Raw genomic sequence first — 14114 nt, 5'->3', positions numbered from 1 at the left:
CTTCCCCCTTGCTGAGTGATGCTACCTCAGCTGGTTGAATTTTCCCTCCCTATGACTCCCATGGCGTGCTGTGGTCCATGGGGTCGCGAAGAGTCGGACACGACTAAACGACTAAACAACAACATGACTCCCATGTGGATTTATGTTTGGGGAGAGTGTTCTTCCATCAGAATTGTGGAAGAGGGAGGGGAGGTTTACAACTGCCTATCATCATCCTAAGGCCCACCTCATGGAGGGCAAGGAAGGAACACACAGAGAGAGAAACAGGAACATTAAGGGTGAGAGCACCCAAGACCCTCCCACCAGTTCCACAACATCTTTGCCTGAGACAATTACCAGGGAGACCTGTGGCTGTCTAGGGTCTTTAATCAAGTATAGGGTAGTGGTCAGAGTGTTGGGTTAGGGTTGGATAGAGCGGGGTTCAAATCCCTCCTGCTCCATGGCACTCCTTGGGCAACATCAGGCCATCACTGTTTCACCCTCTAACCTACAGCACAAGGCTCCTTGGAGGAAGGGTGAAACATAAACATATTAGTAAGCTAACAGAATTTCATGTGCAGGGATTAATCAAGGCTAGAGATCTAATGGACACAGTTAAACCCTTGGATCACATCATATCAAGTCCCAGCTGCAAATTTACTCAGAAGTTGGGAAAAGTAGAATTGAAGAGACCAGGTTGAGAAACAAACATTTTTATTGATACATTTGACAGCAAATCACCTGTAGGAAAAGTTAAAGGGGGGGGGGCTGATCCACACTGATAGCACAATGAATGCACATTTAAGTGACAATACATAATAAAAAACAAAAAACAGCTTATTGCAAGAAACCAGCATCCTAAAAAGGGGGCCGGACAGTATTGTATAATAGTAGTAAGGATGCAGGTGGTGCTGTGGTCTAAACCACTGAGCCTCTTGCGCTTGCCGATTGGAAGGTTGGTGATTTGAATACGCACAACAGGGTGAGCTCCTGTTGTTCTGTCCCAGCTCCTGCCAATCTAGCAGTTCGAAAGCACACCTACGCCAGGAAGGTAAACGGCATTTCTGTGCGCTCTGGTTTCTGTCGCAGTGTTCTGTTGCGCCAGAAGCAGTTTAGTCATGTTGGCCACATGACCCGGAAAGCTGTCTGTGGACAAACGCTGGCTCCCTTGGCCTGAAAGCGAGATGAACGCCGCAACCCCATAGTTGTCTTTGACTGGACTTAACCACCCAGGGGTCCTTTACCTTTTTACCAATAGTAGTTGTAATTCTAGTTAATAGATGTAGTTACAGGTAGGTAGCCCTGTTGGTCTGAGTCGAAACAAAATAAAAAAATTCCTTCAGTAGCACCTTAAAGACCAACTAAGTTTTTATTTTGGTATGAGCTTTCGTGTGCATGCACACTTCTTCAGATACACACCTGATGAATCTGATGTATCTGATGAAGTGTATCTGATGAAGTGTGCATGCACATGAAAGCTCATACCAAAATAAAAACTTAGTTGGTCTTTAAGGTGCTACTGAAGGATTTTTTTTTATTTAGTTAATAGATGGTTAGGATTAACCAATTTCAATGATTCCACAAAGCATGCTGTGGATGATTGGTACTAGGCTCAACTTTGACAGGGAAGCCTAACTCTTTGAATGAGAGGAGGATCTCTTCTTTGCCTTAGCCCGACGTTTTTTGCCACCCCGCTTTGGCTTAGAGGGAGAAGTAGGGCCAATTCGGAGTGGGACAAATCCTGTTGGATACCACATGATGGTCTCATTATCAGAGTCCCCAGCTTGGGGCTGCACATTCGGTGCGCTGCCGGATGCAGCAGCAGGACCCTCTGCACCTTCAGACGATGGCGAAACGGGGTCACGATGCTCACTTAATCTCCCAGAAGGGCTGATGTCTAGCTCGAGGCCCTCCACGGGTCTTCCACGGGTAATTGTCTTCCTCCGCCAGAATCTTCTGCAAGTGCGGATAAAAGCCCAGTAAAATATCGCATTGGCAACAGCTCCTCCCCAAAACCAGGTCACCCTGTCCCAGTCTGAAACAGAAGAAATATATTGATCAGTGCTTGTTCTGTTATCAGTTTGCTCACTTGTTTTGCTCAACGGCACAAACAGGACTCTGTAGGAATGCAGAGAGGGATTTTACCCCCCTCCGGTGGGCGGGTATGGCTAGCATCGTGAGGTGGAGTATCTCATACCGCAACCAAACCTCACCCCCACCCCGTGTCTCAATTCAGGAGTCAAGACTCCAAGACAGGAAAGCAAAGAGTTTCGCATAGCTGCCAAGTTTTCCCTTTTCTTGCGAGGAAGCCTATTCAGCATAATGGAATTTCCCTTAAAAAAAGGGAGAACTTGGCAGCTATGGGGCAGCCTGCACCGAAGCAACCCAGAAAGCAGGACACTCCGGACTTCATCGGGAAACGTTTCCCGTCCCTCATCCGGTATACAAATCTTGCCCACCTCTTTCGGAGATACTTGCAGAGTCGTCAGCAAGCTAGTCCGTCCGTGCCAACCCAGAGTCTTCAGGCACGTGAAAAACCAACGAATTTTTTCACAGCATCAGAAGACGTCTTAGCGCAGTCTAAGCCCGGGCTCACACGACACCCCCCCCCCTGAAGCACCTTCGAAGCGGTTCTTGCCCCCCAAGTCTTCTGAGCACTGGACTTGCCGTTCCTAGCCCCCCCCCCCTCCCGGAGTGCCCGTTCCCAGCCTCCCTTCCCAAGCGAAAGCGCGCAGCCTTCTCGGAGAGGCGAAAGGGGCTTCGAAGGTGCCCTCCCCGTAGAGTGGAGGCCTCTGAACTGCATCTCAAGTTAAAGGGCGGGGAAGAGAGCGATAGACCGAAAGGGCAGCGGACAGGGAGTGTCTAAAAGAGAGAGAACAGCGGGTTTGCGTGCAGACCGAGGCCCAGATAGTGGCCCCCCAGGTGCTAATAAGTGCCAAGGGAGGTGGCCGCCTTACGTGGTGCTGGAGATGAAGGAGGGAGTAGCTCTAGGCCGCCGTCGGTGGGGCGCGCTGGGGGGCCCTCGAGGAGCTTTTCGGAGTAGCAATTGCTTGGCTGGCCGCAGGTCCCGCAGCAGAACTTGACTTCGATGCCGGTGCGCTGCTCCACGCACTGGAAAGCCTCCACCCGCGGCGGCTCCGTCCCGTATAGCCACTTGGCGCACGTCGACCCGTCGGTCTCGTTCAGCAGCGAGGGGGCTTCGATTGTAGCAGGAACCGTGTTCTGGGGCTCGCTACAAGGCAGAAAGCGCAGCAGCAACAGGACGAAGAACAGAGCCCACTTCATGGCGGCTCAACTCCCAGCTGGGCTCACCTCGAAGAACCGACCCTTTCCAGCGAGCCAACGACGTCTGGCTGGCTAGCGCTGTCCTTGGTATCAAACTTCCTCTGATAAGGGCTGCAAGGCCGCCGTCTCCGCTGGGGCGGCCCCGATTCTGTCTGCACAAGCGCCCCCTGCAGAAAGCCAGCTTACACTGGAAGCCAAACCCTTGGTCGATTCACCTGATCGATTTATCCAGCAGCGCTTCTCTGGACTTTCAAACGGGTGCCGATTGGGTGGGGCATTCCCGTCCTTGCCCGGGGATTGAACCAGGGACTTTGTGCCTTCAGTGTGCTCTAGTACGAAGTACTGGTGGGGCTTAGGGACATCGAAACGCTCTCTCCTCGTTGGAAGTGGGCGCCAGAAGCTCCAGAAGCGAACTGAATTTTATTTCCTTCCCAATTCCTAGGGGGCTATTCACAGGAGTCCACCCAAGTTTATTCAGGAGTTACAAACAAACGGAGCTCGAAGATATTTGATCGCGAGGAAAACTCCGTCTAGAATGATGCAGGACCACTTAGAGGTCTCTGTTGTTCCGTTAGGCTTTTTAAGGGGCAGTGTTGTGTAGTGGTCAGAGTGCTGGCCTAGGTTCAAATCCCTACTGGGCCAGGAAACTCATCTCCAGGCGATCAGTATCTCTCAATCTAACCTACCCTGCAGGATTGTTGCCAGGGTAGAATTGAGGTGGAGAGAATGATGTAGAATCATAGAATTGTAGAGTTGGAAGGGACCACCCACTACAAAACAGGAACTCATTTAACTGCCTTCATTTCCTTGAAGTAACAACGGAATTAAATGTAGCAGATACATAAAATAAAATAAGTACATGCATCAAACACTAGAAATCAGTATGGAACCAATTTGGACTGGCACCTTTTTTTTTGCTTTTAAAATGCTTTAATGAAAATTAGAAAAAAAGTAAAATAAGACAAGATTATCCACAAGAAAAAGAAAATTGTAATTTTGTTACACTAGATCACACTCTTCTCCAGATTCCAACAACTTCCTGTCAACCTCTCATGCCTTGGTTAACCTTGGTTAACCTAACACACTTAATTATTTCAGTTATCTTTGTTAAGTTTCATAAATAAAATATTTCCTTGTACTTATCCAATGTATCACAGAAATTATTCAAAGGCTGCCACAGACACCATGTTTTTACAATGATCCACAATATATTTTTAAAGCATGCCCCATTTCCTAATAAAAGTTTTATCAGTGTGGTTTCTCAATTTTTCTGTTAATTTTGCCAATTCTGCACCTTCCATCATTTTGTTTTGCCAATCCAGCTTGTTCGGAATTTTCTCACCCTTCCAGTTCATAGCTATTAAAATTCTTGCAGTCACTGTGGCATACAAGAGTATCTCCCTCACATTTTTTGGTATTTCAGGGCCCAGAATCTCCAGGAGGAAGGCCTCTGGTTTCTTTGTAAAATATACTTGAAACGTTTTTAAAAGTTTATTATAGATTTCATCCCAAAATACCAATTTGGACTGGCTCTTGACTCTCTTTCATGCACATCTTCTACTTACTGGGTATGTAGCACAAAATCTTTGGCAATTATTTGGGCTATCTTCAATTTTCTGAAGTGCCATCACATGCAAGATGGCACACACTCATTTTCTGCTTATCCAGAGGGTAGGATCCAATTCAATGGATTTAAATGCAAAATCTAAGCTGTGTATAACCAAGTTTGGTAATAAAAATGGCAATATCCTTTGGGTTGTGGCTATGCAGGTTGTTAATTGTTTTTTAAGTCCCAAATGTGTTGTGTGCAATGAAAGACACTGAAAGTCACAGTGTCGGATATTTAGTCTCCAAATTAGAACAGAACCATAACCTACAGTAGTGCCTTCCAAAAGGGCTACTATCCTTGGCTCCCCTCCAAAGCACTTCACCTTTTCAATTCTACTAATAAGATGAGCTAGTTGTAGCAGCAAGTGAAGTACACCAGCCTCAGGAAAATCTCTTCCTCACATCTGTGGCACATGCCTATAAGCTCAGCAAGATTTAAGGGTTCACATTTCTACCAAGAGGAGAAGTTAAATTCCCTGAGGGCAATTGAAAGCTTAATGCAGACACGCTGCTGCATAGGGCCACAATCTGAAGGCAGTGCCAGTCTTAATTCAAGGAGAGCCATCCTCCAGTGTAGTAAACATGGACCCATGGTATCAAATTGTATGGGAAACAGCCTTACCAGAAAAGCTAACCAATAAACTGAAACTGACATTGGGACAAATAGAGGAAGATGCCTTCATAGAATCATAGAACCATAGAATCATAGAGTTGGAAGAGACCACAGGGCCACTCCAGTATGGTTCCCCTTTATCACATACACATCCCAACAAGACAACAAGAATCCTCCGACAGCAAATGAATCAATCTGGCTAACCTGATTCAAAAATCCCCACCCCACCCCCACTCACACACATAAACAAATCTCACTACAGCCAACCAAAGACAACCAACCACACCCTAGGCCACCCCAACCACTCTCACTACCAAGGAAATACAACAAACGATTAGAGAGAGAACCCACACAAGTGACGCTGACACAAAACCCCACACATACACTAAGTAGAAGAATAGAAGCATTGCCACCCCATCCCACTAACCATTCCCTTCCCCCTTCTTTCTCCCTCTTCTCTTCCTAATACTGCATGCAACACTAATGTCTCACAACAAAGTTAACTGATCTGCAGAAAACACAACTTGGAAAAAGAAACAATGTGCATATTGTTGTAAACTAAAAAAATCATTAATAAAAATTATTTTTAAAAAAGAAAAAAAGGAGAGCCATCCTGCTCAACCTGCATAGGAATACAACCATCATGGTTGTCACAGTATGTCTAGAGTTTTAAAGGGGTCCTGAGATTTGGAAGAGTTGGTCAAGGGGTCGGTGGGTAGAAGAAGGACAAGCCAGGAATTCATGGGGGCAGGAAGTTTTGGTGCAACTCAACTTGCAGAAGAGGACTTTGCCTGGCAGAGACCTCCAGATTCCCAGACTATCCCTGTTCCTTTGACCTCTTAGCTGGCTTCTCTATTACTTCGATGTTTACTCTTTAGTTGATTCCTGTTTATGACTTCCTCCTCCTTACCCACATCTCTCAGTCCTTTAGAGACAGAGCCTTCTAGTTAAGAGGTGGCAACTGAGAAACCCTTTCAAGTTGCCATTTTTCACAAGGGCTGCCTTAGGCCACATTCACACCACACAATTCCACTTTAACAGCCATGGGTTTCCCTAAAGAATCCCAGTAGCTGTAAACACTGAGAGATCTTAGGAGGCCTTCATTCCCCACACAGAGCTAAAATTCTCAGAGTGGTTTCACAATAAACCCTCTCCCCAGGGAACTCTAGGAACTGCAGCCCTGTAAGGGGTCTCCTAACAGCACCTTCAGTTTCCATAATTCCATTTCCCTTATCCTCAAAAGGTTACGTCTCTTTGCTGCCAAGATCCCCTCCCTGCCCCCTGCGAACTTACCACCAACAGAGGGTGGAGTCACCATACCATTCTCAGCACTTCCCATCCATTGTCGAGAAGGATCCCTTCCCACTGCCCTTTAGTGCGGCAGAGAGTTTGGTTTAAGCGAGCTTCTTCTTTTTAGATAAATAAATAAATAAATTTTAATGGTCTTTACACATATTTTCCAGCATAACATCATTTTAAACATCATTTCAAATTTTTTGGCTATCACAGCCTAAGACTACCTTCAACCTCGACAGATGGTTTTCTAAAGTTTTTCTAATTATGCATTTTGTCCAATACATCTATTCTTAATTCTTTTCACAATAATTTATTAATTCTTTTCACAATAATTTATTTATTACTCCTTACAAAACTTCTTTTAACCCTACAAGCGATGTCAATTGATTACAATTGCTTTCCAAATACCGTATATCAAAAACTTCTTCCATTCCTTTAGGAAAGTCTGGTCCTGCTGGTTCTGAATTTTCCCTGTTAGTCTCGCCATCTCAGCATAGTTAATCAATTTCTCTTGCCACTCTTCTTTAGTTGGTATTTTGGGTAAGTTGCAGGTTTCAAACTAATCAGGAAGAAAAGAAAAATGTTAGTGAAAAACACGAACCAAGACTTGATTGATACATTGCAGCATCAGAGTGGAATAGAGGTTGTTAAAAAAGTTAAATAGGAATCTGGCTAACATCAAAGAGTATGAATTTATTTAAAGACAATTACACATTGGTATGGAAAAGTATTAAAAGGGACTTAGAAGTGTGGGGAAGAATGAAACTATCCTTATTGGGTAAGATTTCAGTTATTAAAATGAGCATGCTACCGAAAATGTTGTTCTTATTCCAATCAATCCTGATAATTAACGGCGTTGGCATTTTTTAGAGAGTGGCAGAAAGCAATTTCAAGATATATCTGTCAAGGGAAAAAGCCAAGAATTAAATTTAAATGGTTAACAGATATAAAAGAAAAAGGTGGCTTCTCCTTACCAGATTTGAAACTGTATTATGAAGCATCATGCCTTTGTTGGTTAAGGGATTGGATGTTGTTGGAGAATATAGATCTTTTAGATCTGGCAGGATTTGACAACAGATTCGGATGGCATGCATACTTATGGTATGATAAAGTAAAGTTCATAAAGGATTTGGAAACCACATATTTTGAAAGTCATTGTATGAGGTGTGGGATAGATACAAAAATCTACTAGAACATAAGACACCATGGTGGCTCTCGCCGCTTCAGGCAATGAGTGTAAAAAAGACAAATATGAGGAAAAACTGGGCCACCTATGAACATCTAGTAATAGAGAGGGAGAACCAATGGAAATTAAAGCCATATGAAGATGTAATAATAATAATAATAATAATAATAATAATAATAATAATAATAATAATTTTTTATTTATACCCCACCCTCCCCAGTCAAAACCGGGCTCAGGGCGGCTCACACCAATAAAATTACAATAAAACATAAAAAGCAATTAATTAAAATACAGATTAAAATACAGTATTAAAATTTAAAATGCAGCCTGATTTTAAGTAGTCCATAAATCCAAGCCATGAGGGAGGAAAACACAGGGGTCAGACTAAGTCCAAATGTATGGTGAATGATTGGTTGCATTATTGTCAAGTCAATGAAAAGTTTAAGAGGGTAAAAACAAAAATGGATTTGGATATACAAAATCAAGATTTGAATTGGAGTTATTAAATAATAGGGTTAAAATATTATCTAAAATGTATAAATTATCATTGGAATGGCATTTGAAAGATAAAGAAGTTAAATTGGTTATGATCCATTGGGCCAATGATATTGGTGATAATATACAAATAGAAGACTGGGGGAAATTATGGAAAGAAGGAATAAAATTTACTGCCTGCAGTGCATTGAAAGAAAATACTATGAAAATGATGTATAGGTGGTATATAACACTAGTGAAATTAGCTAAAATGTATAAAACAGATAAGAAATGTTGGAAATGTAAAGAAAAAGAGGGCACCTTTTACCATATGTGGTGGGAATGTAAGAAAGTGAAGGACTCCTGGGGAATAATTTATAATGAGATAAAAAATGTTGAAATATACATTTGTTAAAAACAAAAAACAGAAGTCCTTCTATTGGGTATGGTGGGTATAGAAATTCATAAAAATGATGTAAAAATTTTTTTATATGCGATAACTGCAGCAAGGATACTAATAGCCCAAAGATGTAAGCAAGGTTCTTCCAATGAGCAACAGTAGGGCCAGCTGCAAGTCCCGCAACAGAACTTGGCGTCCTCATCATCTCTCCACTCAGGGCATGAGAAAGTTCCCACAGGGAACGCCAATCCATGTTTCCAGGTGCTGCATAACTCACCCTGAGTCTCACACCCTAAAGTTAGCAATGCGATCAGGGCGCACAGCAGAACCTTCCCCGTACCTAAGATCAAACATCTTATGAAATAGGCTTCTTCCTAAGGCTGGCCCAGCAAACTCAACCAGTTTTGGATACGAACCAAGTCTATCCATCCCCAGAAGTGTCTCTTATGAGGCCAGGAAATGAGACTCATCTCATCTGTACTGGGCCAATCCCAAGAACATCTTTGACCCTTTTTGCTCTGAATGAGGAATCGACTGAGTGCGTGGTCCTGATTCATAGGCCATAACAGCCCTCATTGTCAGCCTGTCTTTTATTGGAAATATGCTCCTCTGAGCTAGAAAAACTGGGCACAAATGTTGGTTGAATAGAAAGAAGCAAACCCTGAGCAGTGGTCCAAGACTTGCTCCTTGCAAGAGCTGAGCCTGAGACGTGTCTCCTCAGTATTAAGTTGCACTTAGTTCATTGTGACTTACTTCCATGTAAGGGGCATAGAACTGCCAGGCGCAAGCCATCTTAAAGTAAGTCTGAGCAGAATGGCATAGATTGAGGCCATAAGCGAAAGACCTTGCATCCTAGCATGTTTAAAGCTCGGAAAGAATATCAAGTTCAGTGGGACTTACTTCTGTGTAAACAGTTTCAATATTGTGTAGCAGTGCTCATCTCTCATGTGCATGCTTAGCATGATGCTAAGCACGTTTGCCTGATTAGTAAGTTGGGACTTACTCATAAGGGAAGTGTCCTAAGACTTGTATGAAAGTATTGCTCACAGTGGAGCTGAGTAAACCTCCATTAGAAGTGCCTAGTAAGGAGGAGTGGGGAAGAAGGAAGCCCTTGCACTCATATCCATCCCCAGCAAATCCATTTCCCAAGTCCTGTAATCTGTGATTTTTAAAACTAACAAATAATAATATTTAAATAGAGAAAACAAACATTTTAACAAATACATATATAGGTCTACTTTTTTGCATTTCCTTTTCATTGGGATGGTTTTCGTTGCTGCCTCCTGTATAATGTTACGAGCCTCCATCCATAGTTCTTCAGGCCACCAAATCTAAATCTTTAAACCTGTTCCTCGCTTCCACTGTGTATTCATAAGGGATTTGATTTAGATTGTGTCTTACTGGCCCAGTGGTTTTTCCTAGTTTCTTCAGTTTAAGCTAGAATTTTGCTATAAGAAGCTGATGATCTGAGCCACACTCTGCTCCAAGTCTTGTTTTTTTCTGACTGTATAGAGCTTCTCCATCTTTGGCTGCAGAGAATATAATCAATCTGATTTCGATGTTGCCCATCTGGTGATGTCCATATGTAGAGTCGTCTCTTGTGTTGTTGGAAAAGAGTGTTTGTGATGACCAGCTTGTTCTCTTGACAAAACTCTATTAGCCTTTGCCCTGCTTCGTTTTGAACTCCAAGGCCAAACTTGCCAGTTGTTACTTTTATCTCTTGATTCCCTACTTTAGCATTCCAATCCCCTATAATGAGAAGAACATCCTTTGTTGGTGTCATTTCTAGAAGGTGTTGTAAGCCTTCATAGAACTGGTCAATTTTACCTTCTTCAGCACTGGTAGTTAAACTTGGATTACTGTGATGTTAAAAGGTCTGCCTTGGATTCGTATCAAGATCATTCTATCATGAGGCCTTACAAATAGCGGGGGGGGGGGGAGAGAAGGCAAGCAAAATGTGAGGGAGATAGTGAAAGATACAGGAAATTGAATACAGACTTCCAAAAAATAGCAAGGAGAGACAAGAGGGCCTTCTAAAATGAGCAATGCAAAGAAACAGAGGAAAACAACAGAATGGGAAAAACCAGAGATCTGTCAGGAAAATTGGAGATATGAAAGGAACATTTCGTACAAACATTACCATAATAAAGGACAAAAGTGGAAAGGACCTAACAGAAGCAGAAGACATCAAGAAGAGGTGGCAAGAATACACAGAGGAATTATACCAGAAAGATATGGAGGTCTCGTACACCCCAGGTAGTGTGGTTGCTGATATTGAGCCAGACATCCTGGAGAGTGAAGTCAAATGGGCCTTAGAAAGCACTGCTAATAACAGGCCAGTGGAAGTGATAGTATTCCAGCTGAACTATTTAAAATTTTAAAAGATGATGCTGTTAAGGTGCTACACTCAATATGCCAGCAAGTCTGGAAAACTCAGCAGTGGCCAGAGGCTTGGAGAAGATCAGTCTACATCCCAATCCCAAAAAAGGGCAGTGCGAAAGAATGCTCCACAATTGCGCTCATTTCACACACTAGCAAGGTTATGCTTAAAATTCTACAAGGCAGGCTTAAGCAGTATGTGGACCGAGAACTCCCAGAAGTGCAAGCTGGATTTCGTAGGGGCAGAGGAACCAGAGACCAAATTGCAAACATGCGCTCAGGCCCGGCCCTACGTGCAGGCTGGGTGGCGCAGGGCACCATGGCGCCAGCCCGCCAGGAGGGCGCCGCGAGCTGCGCCCACCTGCTGGCCGACCGGTCCGCCGCGCAGCAGCGCCTGTTGCACCCGCACTGCGCGCGGCGCCCACCGCGCTGGGAAATGGGGTGGGAGGGCGCCGGAACGGGGCGGGAGGGCGCCGAAGGGATCCGGCGGGCGCCCGAGGATCCGGCACACCACGGCGCCGGGAGCGCTTAAGACGGTGCTGCATGCGCTGGATTATGGAGAAAGCTAGAGAGCTCCAGAAAAACATCTACAGAACTTCTGCTTCATTGACTACGCAAAAGTATTTGACTGTGTCGACCACAGCAAACTATGGCAAGTTCTTAAAGAAATGGGAGTGCCTGATCACCTCATCTGTCTCCTGAGAAATCTCTATGTGGGACAAGAAGCTACAGTTAGAACTGAATATGGAACAACTGATTGGTTCAAAATTGGGAAAAGAGTATGACAAGGCTGAATATTGTCTCCCTGCTTATTTAACTTATATGCAGAATTCATCATGTGAAAGGCTTGGATGAATCCCAAGATGGAATTAAGATTGCTGGAAGAAATATCAACAACCACAGATATGCTGACAACCTTGATAGCAGAAAGTGAGGAGGAATTAAAGAACCTTTTAATGAGGGTGAAAGAGGAGAGCACAAAATATGGTCTGAAGCTCAACATCAAAAAAACCAAGATCATGGCCACTGGTCCCACCACCTCCTGGCAAATAGAAGGGGAAGAAATGGAGGCAGTGAGAGATTTTACTTTCTTGGGTTCCATGATCACTGCAGATGGTGACAGCAGTCACGAAATTAAAAGACGCCTGCTTCTTGGGAGAAAAGCAAAAAAAAAACAAAACCCTTTTTTAAAAAAATGATTTTTATTGGATTTTACAAAGAGGGAAAAATAACATCCATATTGTTGTACATTGTTATAACATCGGTATACAAAATTTGAAACAAAAAGAGGAAAAATAAGGGGGGGGGGAAATAAAGAGGAAAAAAGGAAAAAAGAAAAAGAAAAACATCAACATATACATATCATTTTTTCTCATTTTAGTAGGGTACTTCCTCGGGGTCCCCTTCTAACGGTTCATTGCATATCATTCTTGGCATATTCTATATCTTATTATCCAAATCTCATTACAATGCCCTTTTCTCAATTTTGCATCTCATTATAATATCTCAGGGGTGGCCAACTCCCAAGAGACTCTGATCTACTCACAGAGTTAAAAACTGGGAGTGATCTACCCCCTTTGGGGGGGGGTTCAGGTTGAGTTTTTTTAAGGAAGGGAAGCCCTGTTTTTTTGGGTTTGGGTCAAACTTGTTGAGCTTCTTTTAGGAGTGAGGGAGGCCCATTTTTGTTTAGGGCTTCAGGTCATAGTTCAGCTTTTTTTAGGGAGGAGGAAAATTTTGGGTGAGCTTTTTTTAGGGGTGCCAGTGATCTAGCAGTGATCTACCACAGACATCCAGTGATCTACTGGTAGATCACAATCTACCTGTTGGACGTGCCTGTAATATCTAACCAATTTTCAATTATATCTCACTTAATTTCTTTATCTGCAGCTTCACAATTGCTTATAATTCCCCTCATACATCAATTCTACAATATTTTTTATAATAAATTCTAAATTTCTTCCATTCCTGTTCCACCTTTTCCTCTCCCCGGTCACACAGTCTTCCGGTCAGATCAGCAAGTTCCATGTATTCCAACATCTTTATTTGCCATTCTTCCACTGAAAGCAATGACAAACCTAGACAGCATCTCAAAAAGCAGAGACATCATCTTGCCGACAAAAGTCCGTATACTTAAAGCTATAGTTTTCCCAGTAGTGATGTATGGAAGTGAGAGCTGTGTGGGATGGAACACTGGGGCAGACAAGTGTTCCATCCCACAGTTCCATCCCAACAGTTCCTAGAGTGTCCACTAAGAGGAACTCACCTGGAGGAACACCTGACCAAGGCTCAGTTTCCTGTTCCTCCAGACATGCAGATGAGATGGATTAGTTGGCAAATAAAAGCCCCTAGCCAGCAGCCATTCTCTCTCTTAGCCATCTCTTCTTGAAGGGGATCACATCTCCAGAGAATCTCCAGTTAGAATGGTTCTCCCTCTCGGCCTGCTGCCAAGAGAGAGACCAAAAGGAGTATTACTTTACTAAGTAGTCTCCACATGTATATAAATGTAACTTTTCTAAGCAAGCCTGCCTTTCTGAGATTATGCTGTTAACTCAAGATGTCATGTGAGTAAACTCTCTTATTTTAAGACTATTGTGTCATGTATTTCTTTTAAGAGGGATAAAGGGGATTTGCCAGGAAGTATAATATTGTAGACGTTTTAACAAACCTAAACGCACTCGTCTTGCTGCGCACAAAAGGAGAATGTCACTCTGCTGATATTGGAAGCTTGATAACACAAGCTTGGATAGGATCTATCTAATAATATATCCTAATCCACACCCCTAACATTCCCACAAGCTGGACCATAAAGAAGCCTAATCGCCAAAGAATTGATGCTTTTGAATTATGGTGTTGGAGGAGATGCTTGAGAGTCCCATGGACTGCAAGAAGATCAA

The sequence above is a fragment of the Zootoca vivipara genome, chromosome Z2 (assembly GCF_965207765.1).
Source record: "Zootoca vivipara chromosome Z2, rZooViv2.hap1.1, whole genome shotgun sequence".
Taxonomy (NCBI): domain Eukaryota; kingdom Metazoa; phylum Chordata; class Lepidosauria; order Squamata; family Lacertidae; genus Zootoca; species Zootoca vivipara.
The sequence above is the reverse complement of the archived record's forward strand: the minus strand, read 5'-3'. Positions refer to the sequence as shown.